The following is a 20,552-nucleotide window of genomic DNA, read 5'->3' on the forward strand; positions in this document are numbered from 1 at the left end:
GAAAGCTTTTTACTGCAGATATTATGTAACGATAATGTCATGTTAGTATCATCACAATATTGCTCCGAACTCTTGAAATATTTCTTATTTAGTTTTAGAAAAACTTCATACAAACAACATCTTTTCACTTCGAAATAATAAATAAAGCTAAATTATTTTCAAAATTACTCTCGATATTGTGTGAAAAATGAGTTATCTATCTTAATACGAGGTTTGTGAGAAAAGAGCGTAAATTTTCCATTTACCACAGTTTTGTGTTTTCAAATAATGTTATCCCCCAAAGTAATTCCGTATGACAGGTACTTACGGACGGAGTCGTTGTTTTCACTCTTCGTAACAGCACTTGAAGTCTGCTTGATATGGCTTAAGGCACGTTCCAAATTTGGGATAAGGGAAAAATCACAAGACTCAAATTAGAATTATCGGCCGTGGACAATTATCTCGTGAAACCTATTGTCCCTTTGTTCAGTTAAGAGAGTTTTCTGTACAAATTTTTCCCATGTTGAAATAGTGTGAAATTTGATATATTGTGATTATTCAAAAATTTTATTCTTCTAACTGATTTGTATATATATTATTTTATACCGCTGTGGAACCATAACTAGTTACTGTTATTCTCACGTACCACGTGTCTTGTTCCATCCTCCTCTTTGATGAAAAGATCTGGAAGTTAATTGGAATTATAATGCCTATATATTTAGATGGAAAAAGAGAGATACAAGCTTCATTGCCATAAGAAAATTTTAGAATTTTATGGACAAAGCGAACAAAGTAATATTATAAAATTAAAATAATTCAGCTTGATGAAAATTATAATACAATATTAAAATATAAATCCATACTAAATATTCAATCAAGTGAGTGTATGGTAGATTGTATAATTCTGCCACATAATAATAATGTTTATTTACAACAATATATGCAATGCCTTTATTACTAATGTCATTGAAGGTTAGAAAGTATCATATTACACCCCTCCACTTCCCTCCATCATTTACCGCCCACACTTCCCGCCCTCTAAGATATTGTGATCGTTAAAATTTTTCTCATATATTCTAGATGAATACTTTTTATATTTAAGAATATAAAACATCAACAAATATTATGATACCTATTTAATGGCAATCAATAAAAATTAACAATGTACCAAAACACAACAAACTACTTATTGGGATTAATGGTTAAATTTGAATTATTATAAGCGTTTATGGAAATATTTAGGCCAGTACCAGCGCTGGCGTCTTCAGTTATCTGTTTAGTGGACAAATTACTTTCCTGTTGAATGACAAAGGTTTCTGCACTACTTGCAACAGCTTCAGAAGACATGGCACATTGTGACAGCTTTTTAGCAGTTTTGCCATTGAACTATCCACATAACCTTCTGCCACAGAACATTTGCACCAGTGTTAGCAAGTAACGTATAGGCGGTTATTCTTGAAACGCGGCCTATAGTGCCTTTCGGGTCCTCTAAATTAAAAAAAATAGCAATTTTTGAGAAAAATTAGCTATTATATTGTACCCGGTTGATTTCTTACTATTCCTCCTCTAAGATGAACAAAAAATCTATCGATTTCTATGTGTTTCTTCAAATTCATGTAGCCTCGAATGATCTTCACCTATATTGGATCAGTAATGAAAAATGATCAACTTGTATGTGTTTTGGTATTTGGAATTTCAACCGAATTTATTTCTTCAAATTTTCATTATCAGTAAATCGTCCTACCGACAAGCCTATTATTAGTAGTATAGTAATCATAAATAGGTCTCTCAGTTGACTTGTGAAAGGTTTGCGAACCAAATAAACGGTTTCTTAAATGAAAAAGCGGGGAGGTTGAGATTTTGTATTTATTAAAATAGAATTCGCAATGTATTCTACTACTTAAGCCATGAATGTGACGAATAGCTATCTTTTGTCATTTGAAAGAACCTCAGAAAGGTAAGCCATAGTGAAGATTTGATTTGAACAGCGAGCAGTGAATTGTTGAAGCAGTACGAGAATCGAAATGTGTTTTTTCATAGCTTCAGGCTAACTATCAACAAAAAGGTAAGACTTCCCCATTGAACTCAGGGGAGGAGAAGGACTACTCGCGCGAAATTGTGACGCGAATGAGGACGAGGGCCTGTCGAAATGACAGAAGCTGGTGGAATGTTCTTCTTTGCATCCATCTGCGGATATATCCGGGAGTGAATGCTTAGATGGCCGGGACCTCACCGCACTGCGTCCCTAACTAGGACTAGTTTTGTTACAAGTTTCGATTTCTTCGGCTATATGCTGGTAACCTTCGGTCCTGGCTATCTAACAGTGAAGACGGTGTGGTTCATTTGGGGCGCCATCTGTTTTTTGTCCAAAGCTCCCACTTCATGTTCACCTACCTCAAGGAAAAATGTACTTTCATGTAATAAAATGAATGTGAGATATGAAATACCAACAAGAAATTATATGGAATATGAAAAAATACGAAACTAAAAACCAGGAGATTCGTGCTAAAGCAAACATTGGAAAATCTTGTACTAACAAAACAAATACAAATACTCACAAAACTGACTAGTACGATTCTTTCAAATACCTACAATTTAGAAAATGCGAGAAATTTGAACTATTCTGATTGAAAAAGACACAATCCTCTAAAAATCCTCTTTAAATAATATATGAAATTTTACCTGGTAATGTCCATGGCAACAGCGGCATCTGGTGAGGAAAAAAGAAGGAAAATCACTCAGCTACTAGATTCCTCGTGACTTCTCGGGATCGCTTCTCCTTTGTGGCAGCGTTTTGTAATTAAGTTTTTCTTCGTCTGATGTCTGTTTAAGAGAAGAAAAGTACTTTTATCCTAAGACGTAATAAAAGTTTTTCTAATCGAATTGTTTCCTCAATCTGCACGCAATAACGATATCGAAACTCAAAAAATTACTATAGTTGTTTCTGGTGTACACTTTTTATGAGGATAGCATTCGTATATAGAATTACCTATAAGTAGAATCCATAATATATCTATGAAATAATTTGTCATCTGCGGTTATAAAGTGTTCAATAGTTTTCAGTTCGAAGTGGTAAATATTTGTTTGAGTCTTTTGTTACTTGAAAGGTAAGTTTATCAAAATTATCGTATAGTATAATCAATATGTATTAATTGGTAAATTACACAAGTATGAAAAGTTATAGTGAAACAATAGATGATTAGTCTAGTGCTAAAATAATGCATTAGTCACTATAATCTTAAAACTATGTACAGGGTGATTCATTATATTTCATCACCCCATTTATCGCCATTAATGATAAAGATGAAAAATAGTTTTTAAAAAAATTTCAATGATTTTCATCTAATTTTTTGAAAACTTTGCTGTAATTCCAAGTGTCAAACTTTCTTAACAGGAACCCTGTATTTTTATATTTTGTTAAGTAGCATTTTTTTCTCATTTATAAAACATATTAATATAAGGTCCAAACTGGTCAGGGGAAACTTTGAAAACTGATAAAAAATCACGGAGTTTTAAATAGTTTGAGACAAAATAGGTGTTGTATTTTTCACGATGATTTGCTGGTCTCAAGTCACCCGATTCAAACATAAAAAAAAAGGAGAAAATTGTCATGGAAATGTCAAATTTAATCTATCGTCAAAAGTATCAAATGTCCCCAAAAACATATATGCACTGAAAAACCTGCAAATCGTTATGTAAAAAGTCGTAAATGTATCTACAAATTTTTGCATTCGAGACGCGTCTCTATTGAGATGGGAAAACCTGAGTTTTTTACGAAACTACTTTTTCCCAACCGTAAGTAGACACATTAGTGTTCTGTTCAGCAAAGTTTAGTTATTAGTTGTCGACGATCCATATTTATAAAATCTGTATTGGCCATTTAAAGTTGGCATGCCAATAATGGTCATTTCAAATCTATTTTCTTCTACAATCAAGACTGATATAATGGAGGTATGAAAGTCAGAAAATTTAAAACTTTAAAAAAGGATTCAATGTGATGCAACTTTTTGGGTTAATGTATGTATATATCAATGAAAATTTGTCAAATGTCATTCTGAGTATATTTTTTTGTAGAATATAAACTGAGAACTCAAAATCTATTTGAATTGGTAAATGATAAAATAATGGCTCCATAAAAAGTTATAAAGAAGTGCCTGATTATGCGTAATCAAGAATTAGGAGAGATCGTTTCAAAAGTCATTGGCAATAAAAAAGAAAGGGAGAAGGAATATGTAATCATAATATCATAATTTTATTTGAGAACTTAATTTAACATGAACCAACCCATCGTCCGTGTGTGACGTGGCCTATTTAATTATTAATCGGACTCTACCATCACATTTGTGATTATTCTTGTGCTATTTTTCTAAACGAATGTATTTTAAATAGTTTCTAAAACAGTTCTCAAATTATTGAAAATCTATCTGATACTCTGGCAAGCACCACATAACTCAATTAGAAATTTTCTGATATTATTTTAGCCAGTGCCAACAACGGAGGAAATAGAGTCTGTTTATCATTATAACTGCAATTTTGCGTGCCTCCATCATAATATTTTGTGTTTGTCGAATGTAAATTTCAATCATCGCATTCTGGATTAGGAATTCAGACTGGACTGCTGTTATTGCTTTAGAATGATGACATTTTTAACGTTTGAATTGAGTCGTTTTTCGTGTTCATTATATGTAAATGTTATAGCGAATCTGATTGGAGGGAGAGGATTGTTTGTGTCATCGACATGAAACTGATAAATGTTATTGCGTAGGATTTGTTACTAATATACTGACAACAATGCGAATTATCAATATTGTAATACAGAAGTTAATGGTAGAGTGACGATTCATATGCCTATAGTATTTTCAAACTATTTCGGATAAAATTTAAATTGGAGGAATAAAAAAAATGATAATTTATTCATGAAACGCTACGAAATCTAATTCATATTAGTTCGTAATGGATAAAATTCAATTATGAAAAATAATATAACTTTTGGGCAGTCACTTGAAATCACATCAAAATTTAACTGCAATCATATAAAGAATAACACATATGAATTAAAAATGATATTTATTAAGTATTATAAAACATATGAAAAAAAGGGAATATTGTGTATACTTATACTTATACTATCATAATATTTATTTAGTAATTTCTTAGTTGTTTGTTAGTTCATGTTTTGCTTCTTAATTGATTATAGAATCTTTATGTTGAGGATGTTTGAGCTTTGAATAAGTGATAATAATTTTGGCCAATAGAACATTTTTCTTTACCATATTTACAACAACAACTATCCAATTATTACAATAAATATGATATTAGTATTAGTCGTAAAAGTATTCACGAACCACGAAATTTAAAAAAAAAAAACAAAAATTCATTTATAAACATTCAAAAATATAATACGTGAAGAAGAGAATTTTTGGAAATACAGTATCATGAGAATAAGAAAATTTACGTAAAATTTCAGTATGTAAAATGCATACTTTTTGAGTTATTAATTTTTTCATAATAAATTTGACTTTTGCAGACCCTTATAAATTATTTTTTCACGAAGATACCTTGAAGATACGAACATGGTTTCTATTCCGTTGCTTTCAGCAAGGTCACACGTATTTGAATCTATTACGAAAAATTTTTACAGGGTGTAAAAAGTTTAACGTCATAAATATCAGATTTCTTGATTTTTTTAAATAGAATCACCCGGTTTTTCCTATTTTAATGCATCCAGAGGTGAAAATAAGGCAGATTTAATGTTTCCTGTAAATTTTTAGAGGTGCAGGTGTGATGTAAATTTTATTTTGAATCGTTGATAGAAGCATTAAGGAATAAAGAGGTATTTTTCTTTCGAGATCTGTGAAAAAAATCAAGTGAAATTGTATTTACTAACCCAATTCCAACTCTTAGTCGTTTCCGAGATATTTGAGGTTTTTAATTATTATTGTATTTTCTATCAAGTTTTATTTTTTATATATAGTTTTAGTGGACTTTGTAATAAATGACACTTATTTGAGTCTCCTTAGTCAATTGTTGATACTTTCTAAAATTGTTCTTTCTCAATTTAATATATTTGCTCCAAATACATGGTGAATGTGACAAAGTTGCTACAAAAACATGTACTTTATTTGCTGCAAGATATCCAGATAGACCACGACCAAACACGGCCCAAAAGTTAATCAATTAAACCAGTTATTAAGCTGCATCTGCATCTCTAAAAATTTACAGAAAACATTTGATATCTGAATAACGGTATAGGAAGGTATACATGAATTTGCCTTATTTTTCACCTCTGAATGTATTGTAATTGAAAAAACCGGTTGGTTCTGTTGAAAAAAATTATGAAATTTGATATTTATGAAGTTTATACACACCCTGTACAGAATAAAAAATTTTTCAACATAGATTTAATACGTGTGAACTTGCTAAAAGCAACCAAAGAGAGAACATTTTCATATCTTCAAGGGTATCTTCTTAAAAAATTAATTTATTACTGTCTGCAACGGTCAAGTAGTAAGCATTTTTCGACAAAAGTTTTCAGACAAAAATATAGTTGTTTTCCGGTAGAACTGGAAGTTGGCAATCTTCAAAATATTTTGATTGAAAAGATCGTATCCGAAAACCTGAACGTAAAAATGATTTTATCATAAGTATTTTGCCAGATAGTTTTAACTCGTCATAGAACACCCTGTATAAACGTACAATTAATCATTTCCGTTATCCCTCAGGGATGAACTTATAGATTCTTTTGTTCTCATTATGTTTCCACTAATTTGAGAACTATTGAAATCTCATCACTCATAATGAATTTATTGTTTCATTTGCATAACTTCTTCAATAATGGAAACACATTTTCGGTGACGTCGAATAATTACATTCCAACTTCGATTTCTCATAGATCTCTTCATATTTTCCCCCTTTCTACTGTCACTTCCGGAATCCTGAATTTTGACTTTGTCATCATATAAAAAAGCAATCAATATTTTTCAAAATGTACTTTTGTGGGCTAAATCATTTCACATCAAAGCTGCTTAAAGTTGAAGTTCTTCTCTACCTGCAGTTATTTATTGTATAAAATGAATGGATTTCAAATTTAATTATTTCACCTAGACTTCTCAATCTTATGTATTTTAAAACCGCTTACACTCGCTTCCTCTTCTTTTCGAAATTCCAATGATCATTTTCTAATTCTTTGTCTATTTTTTGTTTGTGCTCCCAATTTATTTTTACGATTTACTTAATAGAGTTTGTTCGTTGATGTCATTTTCAAAGTTTATCATCCACTTCGCGATCGCTTACTTCAACTTATTCTTTCGTCATTATAATTCCCATACTTCAAAGTACTCGTTCAGGAGTGTGATTCGTTTTTCAGCTCGCCCACTATTTTTACTTCCTCCTCTTCACAATTTGAAATGCATACTCTCTATAAGCAATTCAGCCATAGGCTAAATATTTTTTCATTGATTGTCTACAAAGCACAGAAGCCGCTGTTTTCCGTTTTTTTCATTTATACTGAAAGAAAAGTGAAGATCTAGAAATAATGAAAATTTCCGTCTATATTTTTCTCTTTTGAATTCGAACTAATATAATTTCGTTATAACTTATGAGTATTTATTGGAAGCTCAAAATTATTCTGTCACATAAACAATTCAATTTCCTGTGTGATGCCTGCAAATTCATCAATTTGTCTTTTATTACATACAGACTCCATTTATAAAAATTCTTTTCGTCAACATTTCGAAGTCTGAAAATGTCACTTGAGCTGCTTACCGCACATCTGAGAAAATTGTAAATCGCGGAATTTCACTAGAGTAAAAAAGCTTTCTATATATGTGAAACCATAGATTCACTGATGTATTAATTCCTTTTCAAAGGAAAAGGAGATTGGCAGCTAAACCAGGAACAAACAATACATTTTTAACTTGTATTTTATCTTTCTGATTTATTTGAATGTCCACACATCCAACTCCTTTTACAGTTAATGGCTCTCTGTTTGCCACAGTAACACTTTTCACAATTGGCTCAGTGACATTATACAACCAGTCATCTCTGCAAGTCATGTGCAAAGATGCTCCTGAGTCTATTAGCCATTTATCACTTACATTTTGTTTGACAGTTGGGAAAGCAGCTACAAAACTTGAACCTTCTCCTTTATTCGCTAACTTCTTTGGTTGTTTACATAGTTTAGCGAAATGACCATATTTATTGCAATTACAGCATCTTGGTCCTCTGTGTTTAACTTGCTGAGTATTTTCTGACAATTTGTATAATTAACGGATATTTCGATTAATTATTTAACGGCTCCATTTTAAATGAAAATTTGTGTCAAATAGCTGCTTCTTATTCTGTAATCAATTTACTAATCAATCTAGTGCAAAAATGATAATATCCGCATTCTCTCATAAACTATTCGTTGTTTTATTTGTCGTTGAAATAAGTTTGGGATTATTTCTGCCGAGAGTTATATTTTCATGAATAAATTTCAATCATTCATTAAAGCATAGTTTATAAGCTTAGTCCTTTCTAATCTTATAGGTTATATAGATCGAATAGTCTTGGAAGACTTTTAAGACTGAAAAAAAATTTTTTCATGCTGTTCTGGAAAATATATAGTACAAACGGTGGTGGAGGCCTTCCATCACAAATATACGATTTATCAAACACTTATTTTCTACATACTATCTTCTTCTATCGATGGAAATCAAACATAACAACATAAGATAGATTGTCTTCTTTACAATACCAATCACAAGATATACGTAATAGTTTCTTAGAATAATTCAATACCTTCCAATATTCTTAACCACTAGTTTAAAGTCTGCTGCAGCTGCTTATAGTGTAGTATCTGGAATTTCTAGGTAACCGATAATTTGATTTAAGTTTGATCAAACAGGTTCTGAGTAATGGAAGTTTTAGAATACAAAAAACTCTGCATATTTTTAAATTATAGCTAGTGAATGTGCTTATTTCTATGTTGTGTACTATGTAAATGTTCACTTATTTATGGTTAACTAGTTATTTTTCAAAATTTCAAGAAAATAAATTCTTTAAAAAGCGTGAAGTTATAACAAGAATTGATTTTTCTATTGATTGACTTCACAGTATGAGATATTTTTATTCGTCTGCTTTCCAGATGATGGTAATATATTCACCGAAATGTCATTTTTCAAGCTGCTTGGAAATCTTATTATCAAGACTCAAAAAAAAACGTTCTTATATAATCAGTTCATAAAATGTGATTTTAATTTGGTTAAGAGGACTGCACTGAATATAAGGACACTTCAATGAACTAGAGAAATATGTCATTCTGCGAAAAATCAGCATGGCGGACTCAATTTTGAATATTGTAACTTACTGGAGTTTACTCCTTGAGAATCGATTTGCATATATAAGGGGCCTGGTATGAGAAAAATGTGAGGAGTAAAATCTATCGATGAATGACCTTGTTACGTTTTTGGTGCGCACCCTAAGATGCGCAACTTTCTAATTTTTCAGTGTCAACATACTTATATTGCTGTCATTGTGAAGTTTTATTATCATTGTGTTCCGCTAAAGTGAACTGAAAGTATTTTCAAATAACTATGGCAGAAAGAGGTGTAGGTGATATTGGCGGAACATCTAACAAACACGTGGTTGCAAGGTACGTTATAATTCATGTATTATATGTATGAGCATGTGCAATTTGTATTTATTAAATATTTTAATAATTATCGATGTAGTTCATATAAATATATATTTGAAAATAACACATAAAATTAGATAATCAACCCTATATGAATTATCGAGCGTATCCACATAAAATAGAAAATTTCTAACCTTACCAAAAATTAATTTTTTGTCGATGTCTATAAATTCTTCCACGTTATTATGATTTATTTTATAAATAATTTTTAAATATTAACAACTGTAGTCAATAATTCGATAATATTATCTGAAAAATCGACAATATTTTTTCATTACAATAATGTTTTTATATAATTTTCTTTCGAATAGTTATTTTTTAGCTTATTTAAATAATTTTCATGTACTATTTATTATTGTATGTAAAAGATTTAGTGACATAATTATCTTTTTATAACCATTTTTGTTAATTATTAAGATAATATTATATTTTAATTAAAAAGTTGATAATAATATTTTTAAAAAAATCTTTATAAAAACCTTTTTTTATCAATTTTTTATCAAGTCGGTTAAAATTTTTATAATTATGCATTCATAAATTTTCTATTTTTTTTTTATTTTTTTTGTCTAGGAAAAAATCTCTACCTCCAAAAACTCCAGCCGAGAGACAGCGAGCTTACAGATTAAAAAAAAAATTAATGAAGGAAGCCCAAAATATTCTGGCAATCAACCAATCTTTTATAAGTTAAATAAACTCTTTTTGTGTCTGGTTAGATTATTGAACTTAAGGAGTAAACTCCAGTCGTGCGTCGGAGCTGACACACACAATTTTTTTTACCCAATATATCGATATTTTCATCAAAATATTTTTGCTAAATATGTCTGTGTTAACCATGTAAATTAATACTAACAATTAAAAATGTTAATTTTTTTAATTACAGATTCATAATATGCCGACGCTTGGAATATAAGTCATAACGATTATTTCTACCGAGTTGACAGACATTTTGATTTGATTCATGTATATATTATGCTGACATATTAGTCACGTAATGGAAGACTTCCACTGTTTCTGTTCTATAATATTTATTCAGCTGGTGATGATATTCTACGTAAATACCGTTAACTTAAATATCGATTCTCCATTCCCGAGTAAACTTTTCCCATCTTTTTTGTGGAATATCAGGGATGCACAATCACCCGTCATATTCCTCTAATAAAATCAATATAAAAAGACTGAGAAAATCAAAAACCAAAAAACAGCTCATGCTGCTCTCCAGATCCAACCTGTCAATTAATCTAAACTTAATTTGGAGTATGAGGTCGATGTGTCATTGTACTATAATTAGTAGTAAATATAACTGCTTTTCTCTCTACTTTGTCGTTCCATATCATTTCACGACATCTCTCTGTCAAGGAAGGGCACTTTCTTCTCGATACTTTTGGAGTCTTGTGTCAAGAGTACAATGTCCATTGATTACTCCAGTGGCCCTGTAGATTGAGAGTTCCTATCGCCTTTTTGATTTTCTCTTGATTGATATTTGGCCGAAGCTCTCTGAATATCGTACCATCAGTTTTATATTACCATTTTATCCTGATAATTGTCTCTACTTCCTGTAACAATGGCATCTTTCCACAATTCTATCGGTATTAGCACTGTTACTGACTATTCTGATTCCTTCCACTTGTATAGATTTCCGCTTGAAAATAAATTACATACAGTCTTTAGTCTGTACAATGATAATCTTCTAAAAACACAGCGGCTACTGTGAATATCGAGATATATTTATCCTTTATAATGGATATAATTATTGAAATTTCTAACCACATAAGGTAAGTATCGTCCTGCATTGGAAAGATGTGGTTCTTAATCTTTTTAAGCCGCGACCCAAATTTGAGAAATATGTTCATGTCGCGAATTAAAACAGTCAAAATTTTTTCATTGCTTTATTTTGGATCGACAAATTTTTTATTTATTTTTTCAATAATAAAGATAAACAAAAGTACTTTTCGATCCAAGGAAAATTTAATTAATAATCAAGTGTTTTTAATAATTTTTAGTGACCAAATTAAAATCTATTTATAACTATTTAAAACTTTTTGCAAATAATTGACATTTTGAAACACTGATTCCAATTTAATCCTTCTTCTTTAAAAAACGAATCGACCACAAGAAAAATATCTTCACGGTGTTGACATTGGTTTGCAAAATAAAATGTCCTCCTGTATATCTGTTAAACCTGGATACCGCACGTAAATCATGAGTTGAGCATCTTTACTTACATCTGTCGTTTTATCCAGTTGAATACTAAATAAACCAGCAATTTTTACAGCATAAATAAGTTGATTCTCAATATCAAATGACATATCATTGATTCGTAATCGAATTGTATCATTTGATAATGGTATGTTTTGTAATTTCTTTGAACTTTCATCTCCGCACATAATACGTGCCATGTCAGTGGCAGCAGGTTTTATAAGCTTTTCAGCAATATTATGGAGTTTTCTTTTCTCTTGCAATATGCCAAGCCACATGGAAAGAAGCAAGTGTAGCTTGTTTGGCAGAATTTATAAAACCATTACTACTTGGTGCTTCCAAACGCTGTATTTTTAAATGAGCTTCTTTTCTTTCGAAAAAAGTACGATCTTTTCCATAAAAGAAAAATTTTTTATGTTTTGCATCGTTTTTGTTCGGTTTCATCGATTCATTACTTAATATTTCACTGTACAACACGCATTACGGTTTGTTCACTCCTCGATGATAAATGGAAGTAAAACCTAATTCTAAAAATGCTTCCTTGTATTCACGTTTTGCCATTATTAGGGTGATAACAAATTTACAATACGCACTGCAGCTTGATCACTCCACTATTAATAATAAGACAAAATTTGTTTCTAAAATGCGTTTCACTGTTATTCACAACACAATACGCAGAAATGAGTTTTTGACAGAGAGTTTACTGAGTCTGCGCGCACGCAAGGCAATGGCGTGAGTATTACCAACACCTCCTAGAAGATTCGACTCACTTCCGGAAGGCCATTCGCGAAGAGCGGTAAAACCGAAACATTGTATTAGGGAATAATTTGTATTAGGGAGGTGTTGGTATTACTAATTATTTGGTGTATTACTAACTTTTTTGGTTCGACTCAGCGCGACCCATAGGTTAAGAACCGCTGGTTCAAAACATTAATACATCACACAGAGGCAGTGAGGTATATATAGTTCTTCTGCTGTTTTTTACATATCCAATTTCAAATTACCTCATTTAATACTCATCCTCAATCACGTTTTTAAATGCGTCTCTGTCCCTCAAACATGAAACAATTCTCCGAGGCTGATATTTGTCCATTCTGTCATGTTACGAAACCAGGATTTCTTCTTCCTGCTGATGCCTTCCTTGTCGTTGCGTAAGATGTGTACCATGTAAGATGTTTTTTACCTTAATAATTGTCAACAGCTTCCTCTTAGTATTTCGTCGTTGGTGATTCTGTCTGTCCGGGGTATCTTCAGGATGCGTCACATCTCAAATGCCTCAAGTTTTTTGATCATTTGAGCTTTCAAGTTCCAAGTTTCCACTCCGTACAGCAGTACTTACCACACATAACATTCCATGAATCCTATCTTGTCGTGGAGGTTTAGATGTTTGTTTCCAAACATTGAGGACAAATTCCTTTCGAGCCATTTCAATTCTGATCTTGATTTCTTCTTCTTGATCCATTTGATTGTTTATGACTGAACCACGATACTTGTATTTTTACACTCATTCTATTTGTTTTCCATTCAGTGTGAGAATAGGGTTAATATTAATATTTTGATTTTTATTTGAAATTATGAATTCAGTTTTTTCAATATTTATAGTGAGTCCTACATTTTCACATTCTTGGTTGATTCCATCTAATAGGATTTGAACATATTCACTCTCAGCCAGTATAACAGTATCATTGGCATATCTTAAGTTGTTGATTAATGTTCCCCCGATGACGATGTTTACCCCCTCATTTCCCTATTCCAGCACTTTCTGAAGTGAATTAACTGCAAGGATTTTTGATAATATTATAGTTATATTTGTCAGCATTTAATCATGTATTATCCAAATCATCTGTTTTAGGATTCAAATATGCCTTTATATAAAAATACAACCCAAACCATCAATATTCTACTCCGTCAAATTTTCTTATACAAATCCTTACTAATATTAAAATGTGTGTGAATGTCAGTTTGTTTGTTACGCTTTGCGAAAACTACTTAACCGATCATCATAAAACACATATTCTATTATTATAAGTAGCATAGGATGCTTCTATGAAAAAAAATATATTTTTCACGAAAGATAAAAAAATTATTTGTCAAATAATCTCAAAATCTAGCTTCTTCAGCTCCATCCAGCACACCAGTATTGAAGTTCCAACCCATATTACTGTGATACCGATACCGCTGTGATACCGTTGCGCTGTATTATTGACGGTCATGTCAATATCTAATTCAATTGACTTCAGTTCCATCTGCTTGGATTTTTCCTATATTTATTGTAGTTGTTTTATCATTATATATAGTAGTATAAAACTATTTGAATTTTTGAGGTTAGGTGTCATTTTTGTGGATGGCTGCTTTTCATTATGATTCCATTTATTTCCAAGGACCCTCCATTCCAATTCAAAAGAGTACAGCTTTGTAGCGGTGCGTTTAGAAAAGCCATGCTACTCTCATGCTCCACTATATGTAGCCTGTTCGCGTGTGTCTAATGCCTAATTATATTTTTTATTTTGAAAACGAATGCAGATAAACGACAAAAGCCAATTTTTTTCATCTCTTCGTTCAATTTATTCTTGGCATTTTTCCCATTCAAAGTTTCCGATGAGATTTTATCAACATAGTCGTGTACATCGACATGTATTTACAAAAATAATGAGAATGGAATAAGAAATTAAAACGCCAGTTAGCAACGTTCAGTCTAAAACCGATTTCAGCTCTGTAAAAAAGTACATCGGGTGCAAATGTCCAGCAATTGAACTTCCACGTTCGGACGTTCATTAAGGGGTTGTCCACATCTTTATCACGATTTTTCAAATGAAAAATAAAGATACGTTTGCTATCACATAATTGCTTAAAATTTTAGATCTTGATAAAAACATGGATTTTTCCAGTAGTATTTTGCCTTATGTAATTAATGCAGTGTTGCCAATGACTTGATCTCAGTTTGTTCGTCTATTGATGAGTATTGTTGAAAAAAAATCTAATATGTGTCGCCAATTCAAGTTTCAGCAAAAATAAGTTTTTTTTTAATTCGGTATTTATGGTTACATAGGTGAATAAATTCGAAATTCTGTTCTATTCATTGCTTTATGGTGTTTGCTTCGTGCACATAAAGGTGTCATTAGTGTTTTGTAATGTATTAGAATAAAAGAGAAATTGTTATTTGTTCAACATGGTAATTATGAATATTCAAAATATACAAAATAAATAATTTCACTCGTGTGAAAATATACTATTCACTAGATAAGATATCAGCGAAATATACAAGCATTTTTGTCAAAATTTCAAATAGCATTAGTACATTATCGAGTTACCAAAATTATTTCCTGTACAATACTGAGAAAGGGGAGAATTGAAGCTTGATTATGTGGTAACCAAAATCAAAAATGTATTGACATTCCCCAGTCTGACCGGCGCTTAGAAGGTCATAAGTCATTTTGCACGTAAATGGGGTTTTTAGTCAAGCTATGTTTGAAAGAGTGAATATTTTAGGCAGTTAAAATTCTATATACGTCATGAAGTGATAAAAATAATGTACAAAAAAATATATTAGTACATGGGTCACCGCGAATGACAAAACATCATCAATAAACCAGTAAAACTTTCTAGGATAAAACAGTTATAACGTAATATGTTTACATATTTTCTTATTTTTACAGGACAGAATTTCTTGAAATAGTATATTACGGAACAAGAGTTATAAGTAACCCATTACGCACGGAGTGAAAAATTTTATGCACGAAGCCGCGCAGAGTGCGTAATAGGCTTACAACTCGTGTAACGTACTATAGTATGCTACTTAAGAAAACGCTAGTGTTGAAAGTTTTTATGTTTTATCAACTAAATTTGTGTAAATAGTCTTAAGTAAATAAAAATTCAATTGTATTGAATGATTGTATGATTGTAATTCAATTAAACCAAGAATTTAAGTTTTCTTCTCGAAACGCACGTGTATGTTATGAGATCTCATTACATGCATGTCATTGTTAAATTTCATTTACAAGGAATGTTTATAGTGTGATTTTTGACGTTTACAGACATGGGCGTAAAAAAATATTTATACTTAAGATGTGATATTTTAATGACTCAAGAAAAATATTGTAGCTTCTCTAGTTTGAATACTGAACACACTGTTTACACTACCACTACAACAACACCACAATTACACTGTCTGGTTGGCGTTTCGATAACCATGTAACCGTCTTCAGAGACTTAGTCATCGAAACGCGCATCACAGTGAAATCGTGAGTGTTGGTGTAGAAATAGTGTGAACAGTGTGTTCAGTATGATTATCACCAAAGGTTCCAAAATCTCCAACTTAGAAGAGTTTAAAGTAAATTTAAAGAAAAAGTTAGATGAGTAACATTTGGCAAAAGCTGCCGTCAAAAAAAGTCTTTAGACAATCTTTTCCACGTAACATGTGCATTTGATTTATAGCAGGTACTATAAACTCCTTATCCTCTTTATCAACAAAGATGTTTTATTTGCGTTAGCACACGATATATAATTTAACAGTACATAACTGCTCGTCAAAAAAGTTCAGGCATTTGATATGACCGGAATGAACTGCGGGAAGGGTTGCCAATGGAATAGCATCTTGTATTTTTGGTTTTAGCAATTATTCCAGCAAACAAATTGTGCTATATTCGGACACATGTGGGCACCAGAACAAATATTATTGTAATAATAATATAATAATGTTTTATTATCTCATTAATCATAGACTATGATATCTGTTATCAATCTACACAAAACATTAGAAACCATAGAAAGTTTCCACTACCTGGGCACACTCATCTTGAGTGTGTTGTGGACCATGCCTCGATAGAAAGAAAAAAAAGAAAACATCAATTCATATCCATTTTTCCAGAGACTAGTATCAACTAGTTGGATCAGCAAGCGAAAAAAATAAATTTAGTTATAGATCCAGACCAATTTTTCTCATTTTCCGAACTTGTCTAAAAAACCAGACCCTTACAGGTTAAAAAATTTTAAACTCAGATGCATTTCTTTGCTAAAGGATACGGAATTCAGTAGTTAGATTTAAAATTGTTCAGGCGATGAAGGGGAATTTGAAGAAGTATTGCTATAAAAAGATCGAAATTAAAGTCGCATGGGCAGTTTTAAGCCTAATTTTTTAGATAAAGATCACAGAGAAAATAAACTAGGAATCCGTAGATTAACTTGACAGAGAGGTACATGATTAGTACCAAAATCTACCAACAGACTAAAGTATTCAGAAGGACACAGATCCGGATGTCGACAGATATCTTGCCCCTGAAGAATAATCCGAATTCTTAAGCTAAATCTTAAAAATAGTTTTTTATTGTTTGAACTGTTTTTTTAATAGTATCAACATGTATTTTTTTAATATAACGGGATTTTTTATTTCACTGCCAAAATAAAGTAAATGGAAAAATATCATATCTAGACTCAACAGTTTTTAAGCGCATTTACATTATAACTAAAAGTCAAATTAAAACACATACCGGAATGCAAGAAACACGGGAGTAAGAAGATGATGTTGAAATAATGCTGTGACATAAAAACATTTAAAATTGCGAAATCAGAGCCTTATGTTTAAGTATTTTATCTGAACTCTACATCCGAGGATTATGAATTTTTAATGGACTACATACGTCCATGTGGTATGTTTGATGGAATAAATAATCCTACACTACTATTTGAATGCCAGGGGTGGCTCATGCCCAATGGTTAACAATCCTTAACTTTCAAAGAGACAACCTGTACAATCTAAAGATAGAAAAAATTAAATTTTCAATCGATTTTTTAATGAAAAGCTAATCTTTGTTGAGCTCTGTTTAGGCGATATGTAGATTTATAGGTTGTACATGCAAAGGAAACCGTTCGCCATAAAGCGACATTCTGAAGAAAATCATCCTAAACTGTAATTATTCATTGAAAATACTCACAGGAGGTATTGAAATTCAACTAAACATTCATTAGAGAACTAATTAATGAATAAATGAACATTTGTACGACGGAAAAACTTGAAATAGACTGGAAAAATTAAAACAAAGAATCAACATCGATTTTGTGTTAATGTGTGGGCAGGAACAGTGGGTAACAATCTAGTATGTTCATATTTTTTTGGTAATAATCTGAATGGTTGGAATTTTTCCAAAATGATTTCCCACCCATGTTATGTGATATTCCTCTAAACATAAACATTCGTAGAAACATGTGGTTCATATACGATGGGGCTCCTCTCCACTTCCCAAATGATTTAAAAAATCATCTCGATAAAATTTCAATAGAGACCACATTCCCCTGAATTAAATAGAATGGATCCATTTTTTTGGCATGTACAATGATCTAAAGGTCAAGCTTTTTGTTTCAAAATCGATTGAAATGTCCCACTGTTGATAATGGTTGGCTATTCTTCTCGTGGTCGCTTTTCAGAATACATTTGTTCGACGGTAACTGCAAAAATGTGAAAGACTGTGTTAGATCTAGATTGATACAGTTGATGAAAAAAAAGCATCCTGAAGGGAATTTGGTGTTCTGATTACAAATGGCAACTGCTTATTATACTAACAAAAAAGCTTTTGCGGGGTTGAATATTGGGTTTGTTAAGAAGTCTAGGAATAAGGCAAAATGAATGTTTTTGGGGAACTTTGGAACGAAACGTATATTCTGAAGGCTAGCAAGCAACCATACATGAAGTATTAATAAAGAAAATTTTGAGCAAACTCTGACAAAAGCCATTCCGATATTTAGAAACAAAAATTAAGGAAACGATCCGGTTGGATGCAGATTCACTCATGTTAAATGTGTATAATCATAGTAACTATCTATTGTTTTATGTATTAAATGGCAAATTATTCAGCTAAAACAAACATTACGCATTTGTTGTCCCCATAACCATTGTGTCTATATATTAGGCGAAAATTATGTGATTTATTGTAACTTCCTATGAAATGAAGGTATTATCCAGTCCAATGTAACAGTAATTATGGAAATTCTAGTACCCAACATTTAAGCCAGAAGATATATAAAGTATCTAACTGTAATTATTCACCACTAATTTTGTTCATTTGAACTATCCAATTATTTAATGATAACATGGAAATCATTATGAAGGAATAACTCAGTACCTAAATAGTCTTATCAAATTAAGAACAAATAACAAAATCTTTGACTTGGTCTGACAGATTATAACTTATTAGTTATTCACACTTTCTAATCATTACTTACTTATTGTTGGTTCCTATAAAACTGACTAAATTATTTTAATGTCAGAGTTTCATCATATCGTTGAATAAATCACATGCAATATATAAATTAAGCTTACAAATTTATAGATCGACACCACCGATTATATATCAACATAATGTCAACCCCCTTACCATTTACATTCGATGTTCATTCTCATGTATTGCAGCGTGTCACAATTACTATAAATATGACTTTTTTATCTGAATCAAAGATCGACAAAGTGTCAAAAATGCTACGAATTTCTCGTAATCTAATGTTTACTTTATTTATCGAATGATGGACGAAATTATGACTATAGAGACTTAAAAATTTTTGTTAAATACACCAGAACATCAGCAGAACATCTATAGTGAGAAATTCAAATAAAAATGATATATGCTCACGAAATCAAGCGAAACCGTCTATTCACAGACTTCATCAACTAACTTAGGTAGCATTCACTCCATACTCCTCTAATCAATTCACAATATTGGTATAAATTTGAATTTTTGAAATGTATATTAGCTCCTAATGATTCCAACTAAATTAAATGAAAGAATAAAATTTGTATTGATCACACAATTTCTCATACTGGTTCATATACACTGGCATGTATTAATAGTAATCTACTCCTACTGCTAGTTCGCTTTCCAGATTTGGATCATCAAAACTACCAGAGGGCCTAACATCCATCCATTTAAATCTTCAATTATCACATCGTTGAGAAATCAAGCAAGACAGTCTCTACAAAGAGGATGGAAGTACTTGACATGATACAAGCAAAGACATACATCGATAGACTTCTTATAGTGAACTGCTTTGTTCAAATAATCCGATATACGTCTGACAATCATACAAGGTTATGTATGACGCCATTAATTTGATGTAGGCATCTCGTACAATGCCTTGTCTCACGTCATCGGTGACTGCTCAACAAGCAAGCCTTTCAGTTTGCTAGTGACGTTTAAGAGATTTAATTTGGCGAAATAAATACATGAGCACAAAATCTAAAATTAGAATATATAAAACTTGCGTAAGGCCGGTCATGACATATGCAATAGAAACTAGAGCGGAGAACACAACCACTAAACGGCTCCTAAGAACAACAGAAATGCGGACTCTGAGATCAATAACAGGACATACGTTACTCGATCGGAAGAAAAATGAAGAAATAAGGGACATGTGCGATATTCAGGATGTGGTAAGATGGGCAAGGAGCCGCAAAAGAGAAAATTGCAAAGGAAAAGAAACCGGACACAACTCGACCTCCTGGACGAACACCTATAAGGTGGTATGAAAGCTGGTCCTCAGCATCCCAACTACACCTGGCAAACCCTTGATGAAAATACAGGACCTAGTCCTAACGTAAGAAGAAGAAGAAGAAGAATCGTGAAAAATAAAAATAATTTTCAAAATATCGATTAACATAACCTGAAACAGGAATTGGACTTTCTCTATCTTCAACTACCTATCAGAAATTTGACAA

This window comes from Diorhabda sublineata, chromosome 9 (assembly GCF_026230105.1).
Source record: "Diorhabda sublineata isolate icDioSubl1.1 chromosome 9, icDioSubl1.1, whole genome shotgun sequence".
Lineage (NCBI taxonomy): Eukaryota > Metazoa > Arthropoda > Insecta > Coleoptera > Chrysomelidae > Diorhabda > Diorhabda sublineata.